Source organism: Scyliorhinus torazame, chromosome 1, assembly GCF_047496885.1.
Source record: "Scyliorhinus torazame isolate Kashiwa2021f chromosome 1, sScyTor2.1, whole genome shotgun sequence".
NCBI lineage: Eukaryota > Metazoa > Chordata > Chondrichthyes > Carcharhiniformes > Scyliorhinidae > Scyliorhinus > Scyliorhinus torazame.
This window is the reverse complement of record NC_092707.1, coordinates 84,025,812-84,045,789: the sequence shown is the minus strand read 5'-3', so window position 1 is coordinate 84,045,789 and position 19,978 is coordinate 84,025,812.

Below are 19,978 nucleotides of genomic sequence, written 5' to 3'. Positions count from 1 at the left end.
AGTGCCTCCAGTCTCCATATCGGGTGGGCATCATAACCACACATGAGCTGGCCTCCACCACACCTGCACAACGCCTCTCGATCCTCAGTGTGGATCCCGACGACGAGTGGTGTGCTGTCCTCACAGTTAACAAGGCTCGCATCCGATTTAAACTGGACACCGGCGCGTCTGCGAACCTCATCTCACAATCCGACCTCGACACCATCCGGGCCCGACCAAGCATTCTTCCACCGGCCTGCCAGCTCCTTGACGACAATGGCAATTCCATAGCTGCCAGAGGCTCATGTCAACTAGGGGTATCCAACAAGGCGATCAAGACAACGTTACGATTTGAAATCGTCAGGCCTAACAGGGCGTCCCTGCTCGGTGCTCGTGCCTGCAAGCTCCTGAACCTGGTTCAGTGAGTCCACAGCATGTCATCGTCACCGGCGACGGCCTCACCCGATGAAAATTTGCAAGCCGACATAGACGACATTATCACTCAGTACCGCAGTGTATTCGATGGAATGGGCACACTCCCGTACCAATACAAAATACTGCTCAAGCTGAACGTCACCCCTGTAATCCATGCACCACGCCGGGTCCCGGCGCCCCTCAAGGATCGTCTGAAAAAGTAACTACAGGACCTCCAAGACCAGGGCATCACCTCAAAGGTCACGGAGCCAACAGACTGGGTCAGCTCCGTGGTCTGCGTAAAGAAGCCATCAGGGGAGCTCCACATTTGCACTGATCCCAAGGATCTAAACCGCAACATCATGCGGGAGCACTACCCGATCTCGAAGCGTGAAGAGTTAACCAGTGAGATGGCTCATGCCAAATTCTTCACTAAGCTGGACGCCTCCCGGGTTTTTGGCAAATGCAGCTGGACGCGTCCAGTCGCAAGCTGTACACGTTCAACATCCCGTTCGGCCGCTACTGCTACAACCGGATGCCTTTCGGTATCGTATCTGCCTCCGAAGTGTTTCATCTCATCATGGAGCAGATGATGGAGGGCATCGAGGGGGTACGAGTATACGTGGACGACATGATCATCTGGTCCATAACGCCCCAGGAACACATCGCTCGCCTCAAGCAGATCTTCCAGCGAATTCATGAACATGGTCTCCAGCTCAACAGGGCCAAGTGCTAATTTGGTCAATCTGATATAAAGTTTCTAGGCGACCGCATCTCGCGGCAGGGCGTGCAGCCAGATACCGACAAGGTCTTGGCGATCTACGCCATGAAGACCCCGGAGGACAAGAAGGCGGTCCTCCGTTTGCTCGGGGTGGTCAGCTTTCTCGGGAAATTCATTCCCAATATGGCATCCCACACCATGGCCTTCCGCCATCTCATCAAGAAGTCAATGGAATTCCAGTGGCTGCCCACACATGAAGCGGAATGGCGTGAGCTGAAGGCAAAGCTCACCACAGCCCCAGTTCTAGCGTTCTTCGACCCAACCAAGGAAACCAAGATATCAACTGATGCAAGCCAGGACGGCATTGGGGCGGTGCTCCTCCAGCGAGATGACTCCTCATCCTGGACTCCAGTGGCATATGCCTCCAGGGCCATGACGCCCACTGAGCAACGGTATGCCCAGATCGAAAAGGAGTGTCTGGGTCTCCTGACAGGAATAGTCAAGTTTCATGATTACGTTTATGGCCTGCCGAAATTCATGGTGGAAACGGACCACAGGCCTCTAGTCCACATAATCCAGAAGGATTTAAATGACATGACACCTCGGTTACAGCGAATTCTTCTTCGACTCCGCCGCTATGACTTTGAACTTGTCTACACGCCAGACAAAGAGCTGATCATTGCAGATGCCCTATCCCGGTCCATCACCACACCGTGTGAACAAGGTGACTTCATCTGCCACATAGAAGCGCAACGGCAATTGTGTGCCACCAACCTGGAGGAGCACCGCCCCAATGCCGTCCTGGCTTGCATCAGTTGATATCTTGGTTTCCTTGGTTGGGTCGAAGTACCCTAGGACTGGGGCTGTGGTGAGCTTTGCCTTCAGCTCACGCCATTCCGCTTCATGTGTGGGCAGCCACTGGAATACCAAACTCCCAGCCTCTGACGAACGGGTGGTCCAAATTCGTGAGGAAACGGCCAAGGATCCTTTACTGCAGCGTGTGATGCAGCACCTTATGTCCCCAATGTCCCCAATTCTTTAATGTTAAAGACGAGCTGACGGTTGTGGAGGGAATCCTTCTGATACTCGGCAGGGTCATTATTCCTCAAAGCATGCAGGCTATGGTGCTGGGTCAACTCCATGAGGGTCACCTTGGAGTCGAGAAATGCCGATGCAGAGCTCAGGAGGCGGTTTACTGGCTGGGCACTAACCAGGATATTGCCAACACGGTCCTCAACTGCCCCACTTGTCAGAAGTTTCAACTGGCTCAACCCAAGGAAACACTGCAACAGCACGAGATTGTGACCTCTCCGTGGTCCAAAGTAGGTGTAGACCTTTTTCACGCCAAGGGGCATGACTACGTACTCCTGGTCGACTACTTCTCCAGTTACCCAGAAGTGGTGAAACTGTCCGACCTCACGTCGAAGGCAGTCATCAAAGCATGCAAAGAAACGTTCGCCAGGCATGGGATACCGCTCACAGTAATGAGCGACAACGGTCCATGCTTTTACAGCCAAGAATGGTCTGATTTTGCACAGTCCTACAACTTCCAGTCCCCACTACCCGCAATCAAACGGGAAGGCCGAGAAAGGGGTCCATATTGTCAAGCGGTTGCTGTGCAAAGCTGCAGACTCAGGCTCCGACTTCAACCTGGCGATGCTGGCATACAGGGCAACCCCACTGTCCACTGGGTTGTCCCCAGCGCAGATGCTCATGAATCGGACTCAGAGGACCACAGTTCCAGCCATCCATGTTCCAGACCTTGACCACCTCACGGTACGACAAAAAGTGCAGCAGTCCCGGGCCCAACAGAAGGCCACATATGATGCTCATGCCACGGATTTACCTGAGCTGGCTCCAGCCGATCATGTTCGCGTCCAGTTGCCTGAGGGCGGTTGGTCAGCCACAGCTGTTGTTGTCAAACAAGTTCCCCCGAGGTCTTTCATTGTTCGCATGGCTGATGGCTCCCTGCTACAGCGCAACAGACGGGCATTGCGAAGAGTTCCACGCCCATCACCTGACCGCAGTGCTCCGCCGGCTATCATGCTTCCTCCGGACGTACCCTGCCACGAGGCCACCGATCTGTCAGTGATCCTGCCGGCCCACGCGACCACCACAATGGCAGCGATCCCACCTCGCCACGTGCAGGCGGCTCCTGATCCACCTCTGCGGCGATCGACAAGAATTTGTCGCCCACCACAAAGACTGAATCTGTAGACTTTTTCTGTAGACTTAACTTTTCTAAATTTTTGTGACTGAATCCATCGACTTAACTCTGGTAAATATTGCTTAGTTTGCCATGTATCTGCACTATCGACACCTTCCCATGTATATACGTTTGTTCAATTACCATTTGTATATAGTCAGGCATATATATATATTTCTACATACATACCTCAGTATTTATTTAACTATAAAAAAAGGGTGGGAGATGTCATAATATCCACCCATGTATATAATGAGATGCAGACAGGCAGTGATTGACACATAGGATGACCAGTAAGCATACAACACAGCACAGCCAATCACCAGACAGGACACTACTATAAAGCCAGAGGGCACTAGGATTCCCGTTCTCTCGGGACCCAGCTACTGAGACAGTCAGAGTCCATGAGCTAGCAAGCACAAACACCATGCGGTAGCTAGTAAGTCTGGTCAGGCTGCTACAAGGTCACTGGTCAGATCAGGATAGTGTCGACCCACAGCTGAATATGTACAGCAGTTCATCTAGTTGAATAAAACAGTGTTGGATCTTCTCCTGTGTTAGACGTCTGTTTCTAACTTCCCTGCATCGAGTGCAGTCCACATCGAACCAACCTGCCTAACACATCACTTGGTAGCCTGGAGACGGATCTTATTAGTGTGGAGGGAGTCAAAGCCCCCGAAATCAGGGGTATGGGTTAGCGACATGGCTGGGTTTCTCAGACTTGAGAAAATTAAGTTCGCCCTGAGAGGATCAATGTTAAGGTTCGTTCGAGCTATCAGCCATTTATCGACCCCTTCGGGGAAAACAAAACTGTTAGCAGATTCAATTAGTGGCAGGTTAGGGAGTAAGGAGGGCAGGGAAGTTAGGTTATTTTTTTGTTTGGCTAATGCAGGAACAGTGAGAGATGGATGGGGGTGTTACTCACTGAATTATGTTTACATTTGTATTTGTATCTTTTGTTGCTATAAAATCATAAATGCCTTAATAAAATGTTTGTTAAAAAAATAAATAAAAGATAAACTATACACAGGGGCAGAGTCACTAAACAGGTCTTCATTCTCGGACTCCTGGGTCTGTTGAATCCCAAATTTCTTTATCCATCAGTCTGGCCTCAATAAAAGTCGAGATGGATTTGCAAGTATAACAATAGTTATTTTATTCAGCTTGCAAGCTACCTAGTCCACAGTGATACAGATAACATGTTGCTCTCTGCAGCCCCGGGACTAAGTGAATGTCCCAGACAAAGAGATCAGTACTGATACATTCAAATGGCATCAAGTTTCACATACTCGACACCCATAGGTCATCCTATATCCCTCCTGACTTGTTTGATCTATTCTGATTGGCTCACTTCCAATCCCTTTCTCCGGCCCCTATCAATTCAGCATCACTCTCATAGACACACCTCTTCCTGCTTTTTTCCATGCGGTCTAAAATCCTTTGTCTCTACTTGCCAGAATCAAAGTGGCTTATTTCTACATTACATTAACTAATATCTCTAAAGTAACTATTTTATATCACATTCGTCAGGTCCACACTGTTAGGACCCCTGCTCCCAGGGCTCCGCGCTTTTTCCCCATTGGGCGGGGTGCGTATGCTCCCACATATGAGAGGCCCCGAATCTGTCATTGATGTACTATCAATTACGACGAGATGAGAGTGGAATGTAATCGAGGCTTTATTACACAGAGATGTGTGGCCTTCTTCAGCGTCTTACGAAATGGCTGCAACTCGGAGAACCCACACATTTATACTCCGCCTCCTGGACAGAGCCAGCAGGCAGGGATCTACACCCATACCTGTAGTACAGGGGCCTTACCGTAATATCCATATACACAATATAATACAACAGTGGTGACTACCACATTCACCCCCTGTTAAAAATGAGTCCAGCGGGGGTGGTGGAAAACTATATACATACAGACTGGTTTTAAAATTACAGAGAAGGTTATAAATTTAGATGATCGGGCGCCTTGATCTGTTGTTGAGAGCGCCGCAGTGCTGGTGGCGACTCAGGCGTCGGCGTGGTCTTCGGTGACTCCGGGAGTGTGTCAAAATCCTCTTCATCCCCGGGTGGGAGCAAGGGGAGGATGGATTGTCCTGGAGTGGGGGCTTTGGTGGGGTGCGCTGGGGGAGGGGAGGGTGGCGCAGGTACAGGGGGGGGGGGGGTGGGACCCAGCTGGTGCCAGATCCCTGAAGGAGACTGTGTCTTGGCGGCCGTCGGGGTACGCTACGTAGGCGTACTGCGGGTTTGCATGGAGTAGCTGTACCCTCTCAACCAACGGGCCCGCCTTGTGGAGTCGCACGTGCTTGCACAGGAGAACGGGTCCAGGCGCTGCCAGCCACGTTGGGAGCGAAACCCCAGAGGTGGACTTCCTGGGGAAAGCAAGGAGACGTTCATGAGGGGTTTCATTGGTCGCGGTGCACAGGAGCGACCGAATGGAGTGAAAGGCATCGGGGAGGAACTCCTGCCAGCGGGAGGACAGGAGATTTCTGGACCGTAGGGCCAGCTGGACGTCCCATTCTCCCGCCCCACCTGCCCGTTTCCACTGGGGTTGTAGCTGGTCGTCCTGCTCGAGTCAATGCCCCTGTTGAGCAGGTACTGGTGCAGCTCATCGCTCATAAATGAGGATCCCCGGTCACTGTGAACGTAGGCGGGGAAACCGAACAGAGCGAAGATGGTGTTGAGGGCTTTGATGACGGTGGCAGACGTCATATCGGGGCATGGGACGGCGAAGGGGAATCGGGAATACTCGTCGACCACATTAAGAAAGAACGTGTTGCGGTCGGTGGAGGGGAGGGGCCCTTTGAAGTCCATGCTGAGGCGTTCAAAGGGGCTGGAGGCCTTCACCAGGCGCGCACGGTCTGGCCGGCAGAAGTGGGGTTTACACTCCACGCAGACCTGGCAGTTTCTGGTGATCGCTCTGACTTCCTCAATGGAGTAGGGCAGATTGCGGGCCTTAATGAAGTGGTAAAAGCGGGTGATTCCCGGATGACAGAGATCGTCGTGCAGGGTCCGGAGTCAGTCCACTTGTGTGCTGGCACATGTACCTCAGGATAGGGCATCGGGGGGGCTCGTTGAGCTTACCGGGGCGATGCAAAATCTCGTAATTGTAGGTGGAGAGCTCGATCTTCCACCTCACGATTTTATCGTTTTTGATCTTGCCCCGCTGTGTGTTATTAAACATGAAGGCAACCGACCGTTGGTCAGTGAGGAGAGTGAATCTCCTGCCAGCCAGGTAATGCCTCCAATGTCGCACAGCTTCAACGATCGCTTGGGCCTCCTTTTTGATGGAGGAGTGCCGAATTCCTGAGGCATGGAGGGTGCGGGAAAAGAATGCCACGGGCCTGTCTGCCTGGTTGAGGGTGGCGGCCAGAGCGACGTCTGACGCATTGCTCTCGACGTGGAAGGGAAGCATCTCGTCGACCGCGTGCATCGCAGCCTTGGCGATGTTGGCCTTGATACGGTTGAAGACCTGGTGAGCCTCGGCTGTCAGTGGGAAAGCAGTGGATTGAATGAATGGGCGGGCCTTGCCCGCATAGTTTGGGATCCACTGGGCGTAATGCGAAAAGGACCCCAGGCATCGTTTTAGGGCCTTGGGGCAGTGGGGTAGGGGGAGTTCCATGAGGGGGCGCAAGAGATCGGGGTCGGGCCCTAGAACTCCATTCTGAACCACATTGCCGAGGATGGCTAATCGGTTCGTGCTGAACACACACTTCTCCTTGTTGTAAGTTAGGTTGAGGAGTGTGGCGGTGTGGAGAAATTTGGAAAGGTTAGCGTCGTGGTTCTGCTGGTCGTGGCTGCAGATGGTGACATTGTCCAGATACGGGAAAGTGGCCCGCAGCCCGTACCGGTCAACCATTCGGTCCATCTCCCGTTGGAAGACCGAGACCCCGTTGGTGACGCCGAAGGGAACCTTAAGGAAATGGTAAAGGCGGCCGTCTGCTTCAAACGCAGTGTATGGGTGGCCCGCCTTACGGATGGGGAGCTGGTGGTAGGCAGATTTCAGGTCCACTGTCGAGAAGACCCGGTTCTGTGCAATCTGATTGACCATATCAGATATGCGTGGGAGGGGGTACGCGTCGAGCTGCGTGTACCGATTGATGGTCTGACTGTAGTCCATGACCATCCTGTTTTTCTCCCCGGTTTTCACCACTACCACTTGGGCTCTCCAGGAGCTGGTGCTGGCCTCGATGATACCTTCCTGCAGCAGCCGCTGGACCTCAGACCTGATGAAGGTCCTGTCCTGGGCGCTGTACCATCTGCTCCTGGTGGCGACGGGTTTGCAATCCGGGGTGAGGTTTTCAAACAGGGAAGGCAGGTCGACCTTAAGAGTCGCGAGGCCGCAAACAGTAAGGGGTGGTAGGGGCCCGCCAAATTTCAGGGTTAGGCTCTGGAGGTTGCACTGGAAGTCCAGGCCGAGTAGCAAGGCAGTGCAGAGGTTGTGAGGACGTAGAGTCTGATGTGTTGGAGAAATGCAACTCGATTTTATTGAACTCTTAACTATCATACATACTTTATCTGTGGGTTGACACTATGCTGACTTGACTGGAGACCTGAGGCTAACCTGACCAGACTATCTTACTACCACCTGGTGTATGTTCTAGTTGCTGCTCACGGGCTTTGACTGTCTCAGAGGCTGGATCCCAAGAGAGCGGGAAAACTAGTGCCCTCTGGCTTTATAGTGGTCGTGTCCTGTCTGGTGATTGGCTGCTGTGTTCTGTGTGTTCACTGGTCATCCTGTGCGTCAATCGCTGCCTGTCTGTGCCATCATATACCTGTGCATATATTATGACATAATATGCCGTCCACTACCGCTAGTTTGTCCTTTACATTATAAAACTGGGGGCATTGCCCCTTTTGCCAACCATCCGTGAGATGTCGCATTACCTGTTGGAGTAAAGGATCCCTGGCCGTCTCCTGACGAATTTGCTCGACCCTTTCATCAGACCCTTTTTGTTTTTTTTTACTTATTTTACAAAATGTGTGTAGGTCAATAAATAGTGAGTGTGTGTGTGTACAGGAGCCTGACTACATGCAAAGTATGTTAACGTATTTACATGGGAAGGTGTCTAGTGCAGATAGAGGGCAGATAACAAATTAGGAAGAAACAATATGTACAGATGGGTAAACGGATCACAAGGTAATGCAACATTCAGTCTATAAATCCAGTCTCTGCGACAAATTCTCGTTGACCGCCTCAAGGGTGTGTCAGGGGCCGCCTGCACTTGAACGGGCGGAACTGCCTCCAATGTAGAGGTTGGTAAAAGAACTGGCAGATCGGTGGCCTCGTGGAAGGGCGCGTGCTGAGGAACCAGCATGCGAGGCGGGACGTCACGTTCAGGTGGCGGGCGTGGAAGTAGCCGCAGTGCCCGCCTATTACACCGAAGCAAGGAGCCATCATGCATGTGAACGAGGAATGATCTCGGGGCCACTTGCTTAACCACCACAGCCGTGGCAGACCAGCCACCGTCAGGTAGCTGAACACAAACTCGGTCAGCAGGAGCCAGAGCAGGGAGATCTGTGGCGTGGGTGTTGTACGCCGACTTGCATTGATCCCGAGACTGTTGCATCCTCTGCAGGACCGGAAAATTGTCAAGGTCCGGGATGTGGATAGCCGGCACCGTCGTCCGTAGTGTGCGGTTCATTAGCAGCTGTGCTGGGGACAGGCCAGCGGACAAAGGAGTCGCCCGGCAGGCTAACACCGCCAGGTGAAAATCCGAACCCGAGTCAGCAGCTTTGCACAACAGTCTTTTAACAATGTGGACCCCCTTTTCAGCCTTCCCATTCGACTGGGGGTAGTGGGGGCTTGAAGTGACGTGCGTAAAATTGTACCACCGGGCAAAATCCGTCCACTCCTGGCTGAAGAAACAAGGGCCATTATCAGTCATAATTGTAAGTGGAATGCCATGATGGGCAAAAGTCTCTTTGCATGCCTTGATGACTGTTGCTGATGTGAGGTCAGTCTGTCTTACCACCTCGGGGTAGTTGGAAAAGTAGTCCACTAGGAGGACATAGTCTCGGCCCTTTGCATGAAAGAGGTCAATACCAACTTTGGACCATGGGGAGGACACCAGTTCATGCGGCTGTAGAGTCTCTTTGGGCTGAGCTGGCTGGAACCTTTGACACGTTGGGCAATTGAGGACCGTGTTGACGATATCCTGATTGATGCCTGGCCAATATACTGCCTCTCGGGCTCGACGGCGACACTTTTCGGCCCCCAGGTGACCCTCGTGGATTTGGCCGAGGACCAGCTCTCGCATGCTCTGTGGGATTACTATCCTGTCCAGTTTCATTAATATGCTGTCCACTACCGCTAGATCGTCCTTTACATTATAAAACTGGCGGCATTGCCCCTTTTGCCAACCATCCGTGAGATGTCGCATTACCCGCTGGAGTAACGGATCCCTGGCCGTCTCCTGACAAATTTGCACGACCTTTTCATCAGTGGCCGGAAAGTTGGATGCACAAAACTTCACCTGAGCGTCTATCTGTCAGACAAAGTCCGACTGCTCACACGGCGTGGTCATGGATCTAGAGAGTGCGTCGGCCATAATGAGCTCTTTGCCCGGGGTGTAGACCAGGTTGAAATCGTAGCGGCGGAATTTGAGGAGGATACGTTGTAGCCGTGGCGCCAAATCATTGAGATCTTTTTGGATGATGTGAACCAATGGCCTGTGGTCTGTCTCGACCGTGAATTTGGGGAGTCCATACATGTAATCATGGAATTTGTCAATCCCTGTGAGGTGGCCCAGACATTCTTTTTCAATCTGAGCGTATCGTTGCTCAGTAGGCGTCATGGCTCTGGAGGGATATGCGACTGGGGCCCAGGAGGAGGATTCATCCCGCTGGAGGAGTACTGCCCCAATGCCAGCCTGGCTCGCATCGGTGGAGATCTTTGTCTCCTTGGCGGAGTCTAAAAATGCCAGTACCGGAGCCTTGGTGAGTTTCACCTTGAGCTCACGCCCCTCTTGCTCATGAGCGGGGAGCCACTGGAAGTCCGTAGTTTTTTTGACAAGATTGCGGAGAGCTGTGGTGTGTGATGCAGGGTTGGGGATAAACTTCCCAAGGAAATTGACCATCCTTAGGAAGCGGAGGACCGCCTTCTTGTCCTCCAGGGTCTTCATGGCATTGATCGCCGCCACCTTGTCTGCATCTGGCTGCACACCGAACTGCGAAATATGGTCGCCAAGGAACTTTATTTCTGCTTGACCGAACGAGCATTTGGCTCTGTTGAATCGGAGGCCATGCTCGTGAATCCTGTGGAACACTCCCTTGAGACGATCGATGTGCTCCTGAGGGGTTGTGGACCAGATAATATTATCATCGACGCACACTCGCACCCCCTCGATGCCCTCCATCATTTGCTCCATTATGCGGTGGAACACCTCCGAGGCGGAGATGATGCCAAAGAGCATCCGGTTGTAACAGTAGCGACCGAATGGGGTGTTAAATGTGGACGCGTCCAGCTGTATTTGCCAAAACCCCTTGGAGGCATCCAGCTTCGTGAAAAGCTTGGCGTGAGCCATTTCGCTGGTGAGCTCTTCTCGTTTAGGTATAGGGTAGTGTTCCCTCATGCTGTACGGTTCAAATCTTTGGGGTCGATACAAATGCATAGTTCCCCTGACGGTTTTTTGACACAGACCATGGGGCTAACCCAGTCCATGGGCTCAGTGACCTTAGAAGTGACGCCCTGGTCCTGGAGGTCTTGCAGCTGCTGCTTGAGGCGGTCCTTAAGGGGTGCCGGCACCCGACGCGGTGCATGAACCACAGGTGTGGCATTCGGCTTCAGCAGTATCTTGTATCGGTAAGGTAGTGTACCCATACCTTCGAAGACGCTGTGGTATTGTGCTATGATGTCATCTAATTGGGGTTGGAAGTTGACATCTGGCGAGGCCGTTGCCTCTGTGGACGACATGGTGTGAACCCGCTGCACAAGATTCAGGATTTTGCAGGCCCGAGCACCGAGCAGAGAAGCTCTGTTGGTTCCTACAATTGCAAAACACAGGGTTGCTTTTGACGAACGATGGGATACCGCAAGCTGGCATGAGCCACTGGCAGCAATGGCATTGCCATTGTAGTCGAGGAGCTGGCAGGCCGGTGGAAGAATGCTTGGCTTGACGCGGATGGTGTCAAGGTCAGACTTTGAAATGAGGTTCGCTGAAGCGCCGGTGTCCAGCCTGAAGCGTATGCGAGCCTTGTTGACCGGGAGGGCGGCACACCACTCGTCGTCCGGATCAATGCTCATCACTGGGAGTTGTTTCACCTTGTTCGCTGGAAGCATCGTATGCTTGGTGATGATGCCCACCCGGAATGGGGATGTGAGGCCCTCGGTGTCGGAATCTGGAACCATGTCGGAGTCGGAGTCTGCAACGGGTTGCTGTACTGACCGGACGTTCCTGCGCCGCGACTGGGATCGCTGTGTATTGGGCAGTTGGGCAGATCTGCACAGGGCTGCGTAGTGGCCAAGCTTGCCACACTGGAGACAGCGTGAGATTTCGCAGGACATTGCCGCTTTAAATGGGCGGAGCCACAGTTGTTGCACATCATGGCGCCGACGTCAGGACGCTCCGTGCGCCACAGCGCATACGCGGTGCGGTCGAACAATGTGCGCACCTGCGCAGTTCGGTCATCGGCCTCGCCGTCCCCTTGGTCGTGGCGCGGGTGCGCAGGAGGCCGGGAAAAGCGTGCAAAATGGCCGCCCTCATCCAGACTCAGGCCCTGGAGCTGTTTTACGGCCTGCACCCGCTCCGCATCGTGGGGGCCTTGCTGCACCATCTCTGCCACCTTGATATGGGATTACCGGTTGTTAGCGTGCTCGTGGAGGACGCAGGTTTCGATGGCGATGGTAAGGGTGAGCTGCTTAACTTTAAGGAGCTGCTGGCGAAGGGGATCGGAGTGGACCCCGAAAACGATCTGGTCGCGGATCATGGAGTCGGAAGTGGAGCCGTAGTTGCAGGACAGCGGGTGGATACGGAGATGGGTTAAGAAGGACTGAAAAGGTTCATCCTTACCCTGAAGCCTCTGCTGGAACACATAGCGTTCAAAGCTCTCGTTGACTTCGATGTCACAGTGGCTGTCGAACTTCAGCATGACTGTTTTAAACTTTGTCTTGTCCTCGCCTTCAGCAAAGGTGAGGGAGTTGAAGATGTGGATAGCGTGGTCCCCGGCTGTAGAGAGGAAGAGAGCGATCTTCCTGGCATCCGATGCAGTTTCGAGGTTGGTGGCGTCAAGATACAGCTGGAACTTCTGCTTGAAAATCTTCCAGTTAGCACCGAGGTTGCCGGCGATGCGGAGCTGCGGGGGAGGGCGGACACTGTCCATGTTACCGGATGGCTGTTTGCTGGTCAAAGGCAGACTATCTCAAGGTAGGTCTGTCAAACTCGAGCATGACTCACTGGTACCATGATGTGTTGGGTATGCCGGGTCTGCGAGGGCTGCGTTTACTGCAGCAGTGAGAGAGACAGGCTTCCAACACTTGAAGAAATGCAACTCGATTTTATTGAACTCTTAACTATCATACATACTTTAACTGTGGGTTGACACGATGCTGACTGGAGACCTGAGGCTAACCTGACCAGGCTATCTTACTACCACATGGTGTGTGTTCTAGTTGCTGCTCACAGGCTCTGACTGTCTCAGAGGCTGGATCCCAAGAGAGCGAGAAAACTAGTGCCCTCTGGCTTTATAGTGGTCGTGTCCTGTCTGGTGATTGGCTGCTGTGTTCTGTGCGTTCACTGGTCATCCTCTGTGTCAATCACTGCCTCTCTGTGCACCATCATATACTTGTGTGTATATTATGACAGAGCCAGAAGTCGCTGAACTCTACGCCCTGGACGGTGAGGGTGGGATGCAGGACCCCCGGATCGCCACGGAGTGGGATCCGGAGGCCAGGGAGATTCTTTGGTTAGCAGGATGTACCGTGATGGAGCAGTGCCTTACCGTATCGGGGTGGATGAAGCTCTCAGTGCTCCCGGAGTCCCGAAGGCAGGGTATCTCGTGCCCGTCGACCTTCTCCTTTGTCGAAGCGGTCACGAGGTTGTGCGGTCGAGACTGGTCGATCGTGACCGAGGCGAGACGCGGCTGGTCGGCAGCGGTTGCAGGCGATGAGCGGCCTGACGAGGTGCTCGACGGGCAGGGGTCCTGAGGCGGGTAAGACGGCGGCGCCCACGGGCCGCACGTGTCCTGTGGCAGGCAACTTGGCGGCGCCCTCGGGCCGCACGTGTCCTGGGGCAAGCAAGGTGGCGGTGCCCATTGGTTCTGAGGCAGGCAAGATGGCGGCACCCACGGGCTGCACGTGGTCTGAGGAGAGGAAGATGGCAGCACCCACTGGCCGCACGTGGTCTGAGGAGAGGAAGATGGCAGCACCCACTGGCCGCACGTGGTCTGAGGAGAGGAAGATGGCAGCACCCACTGGCCGCACGTGGTCTGAGGAGAGGAAGATGGCAGCACCCACTGGCCGCACGTGGGGGGTGCCGGGACAATAGCGGCGATTGAGCGGGCCTGGCACATTGCAGCGAAATGTCCATTCTTGCCACAGGCCTTGCAGAATGCGCTCCACGCCGGGCAGCGCTGCCGGGGGTGTTTTGTCTGTCCACAGAAGTAGCACTTGGGTCCCCCGGGGTTGGTTGGCTTGCGCGTGGCGCAGGCGTGGGGTTGGCTGAGGGCAGTCGCTGATGGGGTCCACGATGGGGTGGCTGCTGGCGAGGTCCACGATGGACAGGGGGTGGGCCGTGCGGTCGGGGGCATAAGCCTGTACGTTGCGTGAGGCGACCGTGAGCGAGAGTGCTAGTTTCTTGGTCGCCGCGAGGTCAAGCGTGGCCCCTTCTAAGAGGCGCTGATGGATGTAGTCAGACCCTATGCCCATAACGAACGCGTCTCTCATTAGCAGGTTCGAATGTTCAGTGGCTGAAATGGCCTGGCAGTCACAGTCACTCACCAGGGCGAGCAGGGCACGCCAGAAATCTTCCATAGACTCACCGGGAAGTTGATGCCGTGTGGATAGGAAGTGCCTGGCGTAGATCTTGTTGGTCTGCTGAGCGTAATTCTCCTTCAGTAGCGCCATGGCCTCTGCGTAGGTAGGCGCGTCCTGGACGCGGGGAAAAACGTTGGAGCTCAGCCGCGTGTACAGAATCTGGAGCTTCTGTGCTTCTGAGATTGGGTCTGGCGCAGACCTGATGTACGCTTCTGTAATACCCTCAATAATGACACGAGAGTGTAGAATGGTAAATGAAGGCTTTAATAAGCAGAGAACTAGTCAGTGACCGAGATGTGTGCTTACTGAGTGCCACCTACAGGGCGTCACCTTATCTCCGGCTCCCTGGTGGGCGGAGTCAGAGGCGGAGTCCCCCAGGGTTTCAAACGGTCTTAAAGGGGCATCACCTACATGGTGTTAAGGATACAGTAACCATTCATCACATTCACGTCCTGTTTAAAAAAAACGCAAAGTCCGTCGGGGGTGAAGTGGAATCACGTGTCTAGTCTTTTCAGCGGCCGGATCGTCCTCGTCGACTTTCTCAGCTCGGGCGGTGGTGCGGCGGACACGGACGTCTTTGGTGAGGGTACATCCGGGAGCACGGTGGTCGGAGCTTTGGTCCGGGTCGGGGTAGGGGGTCAGGGGGCAGGGGGAATAGCTGGGTGAATAGCTGGGGCTGGGGGTAGCGGTGCCGTCGCCTGTGGGGGGGGGGCGCTAGGGAGGGGCACGGTCGGTGTCTACCGACGCGGCGGGGGTCCTGGGGGAGGCATCAGTGGGGCAACCAGCAAGTGCCAGGTCCCGCGCGAGGGGGGGTGGGGGGGCGTCAGTAGTGGGGGAACCAGCGGGTGCCAGATCCCAGAGGGAAACCCTGTCTTGCCTGCTGTCGGGGTGCTCGACGTGGGCGTATCGCGGGTTCGCATGTAGCAGTTGGACCCTTTCGACTAGGGGGTTCATTTTATGGCCCCTCGCGTGCCTCCGGAGAAGAACAGGTCCCGGAGTCGTCAACCAAGGTGGAAGCGAGACCCGGAGGTGGACTTCCTAGGGAAGAGAAACAATCGGTCGTGAGGGGCCTCATTCATGACCGTGCAGAGGAGTGACCTAATGGAGTGCCGGGCATCGGGTAGGACCTCCTGCCAGCGGGTGGTTGGGAGACATCTCGACCGTAGCGCTAGAAGGACAGCCTTCCAAACTGTCACGTTCTCCCTCTCCACCTGCCCGTTTCCCCGCGGGTTATCACTGGTCCTTGCTGAGCAGATACTGACGCAGCTCATCGCTCATGAACGATGTACCCTGGTCGCTGTGGATATAAGTGGGGAAACCAAACAGGGTGAAGATGCTGTGCAGTGCCTTTATCACGGTGGCTGAGGTCATGTCGGGACAGGGGACAGCGAATGGGAAGCGGGAGAACTCATCGATGACGGTTAGGAAGTAGATATTGCGATTGGTGGACGGGAGGGGGCCTTTGAAGTCCACGCTTAGTCGCTCAAAGGGCCCCGAGGCCTTTACCAGGCAAGCCTTGTCCGGCCGGTAGAAGTGCGGTTTGCACTCCGCGCAGACCTGGCAAGCCCTGGTCATGGCCTTGATCTCCTCGGTGGAGTAAGGTAGGTTGCGGGACTTGATAAAGTGGGCGAGCCGGGTAACCCCCGGCTGACAGAGGTCATTGTGGATGGCCCGCAGGCGATCCTCCTGTGCGTTGGCGCACGTGCCGCGGGACAGGGCATCTGGTGCTCGTTGAGCTCCCCAGGACGATACTTGATATCGTACATGTAGGTGGAGAGTTCGATCCTCCACCTCAAGATTTTATCATTTTTAATTTTGCCCCGTTGTGCGTTATCAAACACGAAGGCGAACGACCACTGGTCGATAACGAGGGTGAACCCCCTACCGGCTAGGTAGTGCCTCTAGTGCCGCACTGCTTCCACAATGGCTTGTGCCTCCTTTTCGACTGCAGAGTGCCGAATCTCGGAGGCGGTGAGTGTCCAGGAGAAGAATGCTACTGGCCTGCCTGCCTGGTTGAGGGTAGCAGCCAGGGCGATGTCTGACACATTGCTCTCTACCTGGAAAGGAATGGTTTAGTCCACCGCGTGCATAGCGGCCTTGATGATGTCGGCCTTGGTGCGACTGAAGGCCGACCGGGCCTCAGCCGTCAGGGAAATGTCGTGGTCTTTATGAGTGGGCGGGCTTTGTCCGCATATCTGGGGACCCACTGGGCATAATAGGAGAAAAGCCCCAAGCACCGTTTGAGGGCCTTGAGGCTACGGGGAAGGGGAAGTTCCTTAAGGGGGTGCATGCGGTCGGGGTCGGGACCTAGGACCCCGTTTTCCACGACGTAGCCGAGGATGGCTAGTCGGGTTGTGTGTAAAATGCATTTTTCCTCGTTGTAGGTCAGGTTGAGGGCCCGGGCGGTCTGGAGGAACTTTGCAAGGTTCATGTTGTGGTCCTGCTAATCATGGCCACAGCTGGTGACATTGTCCAAGTACGGGTAAGTAGCCCGCAGGCCATACTGGCCCACCATTTGGTCCATCGTCCTCTGGAAGATGGAGACCCCATTTGTGACGCCGAAGGGGACCCTGAGGAAGTGGAAGAGCCGGCCGGCTGCTTCGAAAGCAGTATAGGGGCGGTCTTTCGGTCAGATAGGGAGCTGGTGGTAGGCGGATTTGAGATCGACCATGGAAAATACTCAGTATTGGGCGATCCAATTGACCATCTCTGCTATGCAAGGAAGGCGGTACGCATCGAGCTGCGTGAAGCAGTTTATGGTCTGGCTGTAGTCCACGACCATCCGTTTCTTTTCCCCGGACCGTACTACCACCATTTGTGCTCTCCAAGGACTGTTGCTAGCCTCGATGACCCCCTCTGCCAGTAAACGCTGGACCTCTGACTTGATAAAAGTTATATCTTGGGCACTGTACCGCCGGCTCCTGGTGGCGATGGGCTTACAGTCGGGGGTAACGTTTGAGAATAGTGAGGGGGGTGCAACTTTTAGCGTTGCAAAGCTGCATACCGTGAGGGGGGAGGCAAGGGTCCGTCGAACTTCAGGGCCAGGCTTCGGTGGCTGCATTGGAAATCCAGTCCGAGCAGCAAGGGGGCGCAGAGGTGAGGGAGGATATAGAGCTTGAAGCGAGCATATTCGGAGCCTTGGATCGCGAGATCCGCAATACAATACCCCTTGATTTGGACCGAGTGGGACCTGGAGGCGAGGGCTATGGTTTGGGAGGCGGGATAGGTGCGCAAGGAGCAGCGCCTTCCCGTTTCTGGGTGGCTAAAGCTCTCCGTGCTCCCGGAGTCGAAGAGGCAGGGAGTGTCGCACCCGTTGAGCTGGACCTGCATCATGGAATTTTGCAGGCATTTTGGCCACGATTGGTCGAGGGTGATCGCTCCCAGTTGCGGGTAGTCCGAGTCCTCAGCCGAGTCGGATTCACAAAATGGCCGCCACCAAGATGGCCATCCCCATGACCCGCATGAGGCCGATGACGCATCAGAAAGGGGCGTGCCCGGCCGGTGCGCAGCCGCGTTGCGGGGCCTGCAGGCCTGTGAGCTTGATTTTCAGGCCTGGTGATCTTTTTGTTTCTGGGCCTTGGGCCTGGCCAGGCAGACCCTGGCGAAATGCCCCTTCTTCCCGCAGTCGCTGCAAATGGCGGAGCGGGCTGGGCAGTGTGGACGTGGGTGCTGGCCCTGGCCACAGAAATAGCACGGTGTACCCCCGGTCTGGGCGGGTCAGGCGCGGCGCAGGCCCGTAGCGTGGCCGAGTCTGGGGAAGTCCAAGGGGGGCTCGCAGTGTCCGCGTTGTACGTGCCTAGGTTGTGGCGGGCTACTTCCAGTGAGGTGGCGAGCGTTACCGTGTCCTGAAGGTCTTTTGCTCCATTTTCGAGGAGTCGTGCCTGATATAGGTGGAACGGATGCCGAACACGAAGGCGTCTCGGATGTGCAGATTCATGTGGACTTCCGCCGTCAAGTCCTGATGATTACTGTTCCTGGCGAGCGCGGTAAGCTTTTCCACGTACTCGTCGAGCGTTTCCCCTGAGCGCTGCCGGCAGGTAGAGAGCAGGTGCCGTGCATGCACCTCTTTTATGGGTTTGATGAAACGCTTTCGCCGGATCTCGATTGCCTCATCGTAAGTGGTCGCTTTCTCGATCATGGCGGAGATTCTATGGCTCACCCGGGCGTGGAGTTGGCGCAGCTTGCGAGGCCCTAGGACGGGCGTTTCCGAGGATTCCAGGTAGGCCTCGAAGCAGCTGAGCCAGTACTGAAAAGTTTCTTTGGCCTCCGGTGTCCGTGCTTCCAGGTTGAGCTTTTCAGGCTTGAGACCGGCGTCCATCCTAACGCACTCTGCTTATTAAATTGTAGTACCCTCAATAACCACACGAGAGTGTGGAATGGTAAAAAAGGCTTTAATAAGCAGAGAACTAGTCAGTGACCGAGACGTGTGCTTACTGAGTGCCACCTACAGAGCGTCACTTTATATACGGCTCCCTGGTGGGCGGAGCAGGAAGCAGAGTCCCCCAGGGTTCCAAACCCAGTCTTAAAGGGGCATCACCTACATGGTGTTAAGGGTACAGTAACCATTCATCGCAGCTTTAAAACAAGCTAGCCAATGTTGGAAGTCCTTTTTGGCGTTGTCTGCTTGAGGATGCAGCTGCAGGCGATCCGGCTTGATGCGGAGGTCCAACTCTGAAAAATCTCTGTGTAATAAATTGATGCACGATCAATTACGACGAGACGAGAGTGGAATGTAATCGAGGCTTCATTACACAGAGATGTGTGGCCTCCTACAGCAGCTTACGAAATGGCTGCTGTTCGGAGAGCACACACATTTATACTCCGCCTCCTGGGCGAAGCCAGCAGGCAGGGATCTACCCCGTACCTGTAGTACAGGGGCTTTATCGTAATACCCATATATACAATATAATACAGCAGTAGTGACTACCACAGTCATGTGGGCCAAACTGTCGTGGGGAATGATGAATCACTGCCGGCAGGTAACCCCTCCTCCTCCTGTGAAGTAGGAGACCTCTGGCATTCAAAAGACAATCTGCTTATAGCCCTTCTCATAAGCCAAAATTGAAGATATCCTCAATTTGAATTCCATTCTGCAGCTGAAACTGTCGGCAGCAAACATTCCCAGCTCCCGTGACAATATATGGAACTGTTTTATCTGCTCACACTGCTGCAGGGAAACTTGTTTTCTCTGGAACACACAGGGCGCGATTCTCCATTCCCACGCCGGTTGGGAGAATCGCCTGGGCCGCCGAAATTTCCGGGGACGCCGGTCCGACGCCCTCCCGCGATTCTCCCAAGCGGCGGGAACGGGCCGGTCGAGTTTCGCGGGCGCAGGCTGGAGAATCGCCGGAGACACCCAAAATTTATTCTCCGGCACCCCCGCGATTCTCAGGCCCGGATGGGCCGAGCGGCCAGGCCAAAACGGCGGGTTCCCCCCAGCGCCGTCCACACCTGGTCGCTACAGTTGCGGGCGGTGTGTGAACGCTGGGGGGGCGGCCTGTGGGGGGGCGAGGAGGGATCCTGCACCAGGCTTCACCTTGAGTGTGGGGTGGCCCGCAATCGGTGCCCACCGATCGTCGGGCCGTCCTCTCTGAAGGAGGACCTCCTTCCTTCCGCGGCCCCGCAAGATCCGTCCCCCATCTTCTTGCGGGGCGGATTTGGACAGGACGGCAACCACGCATG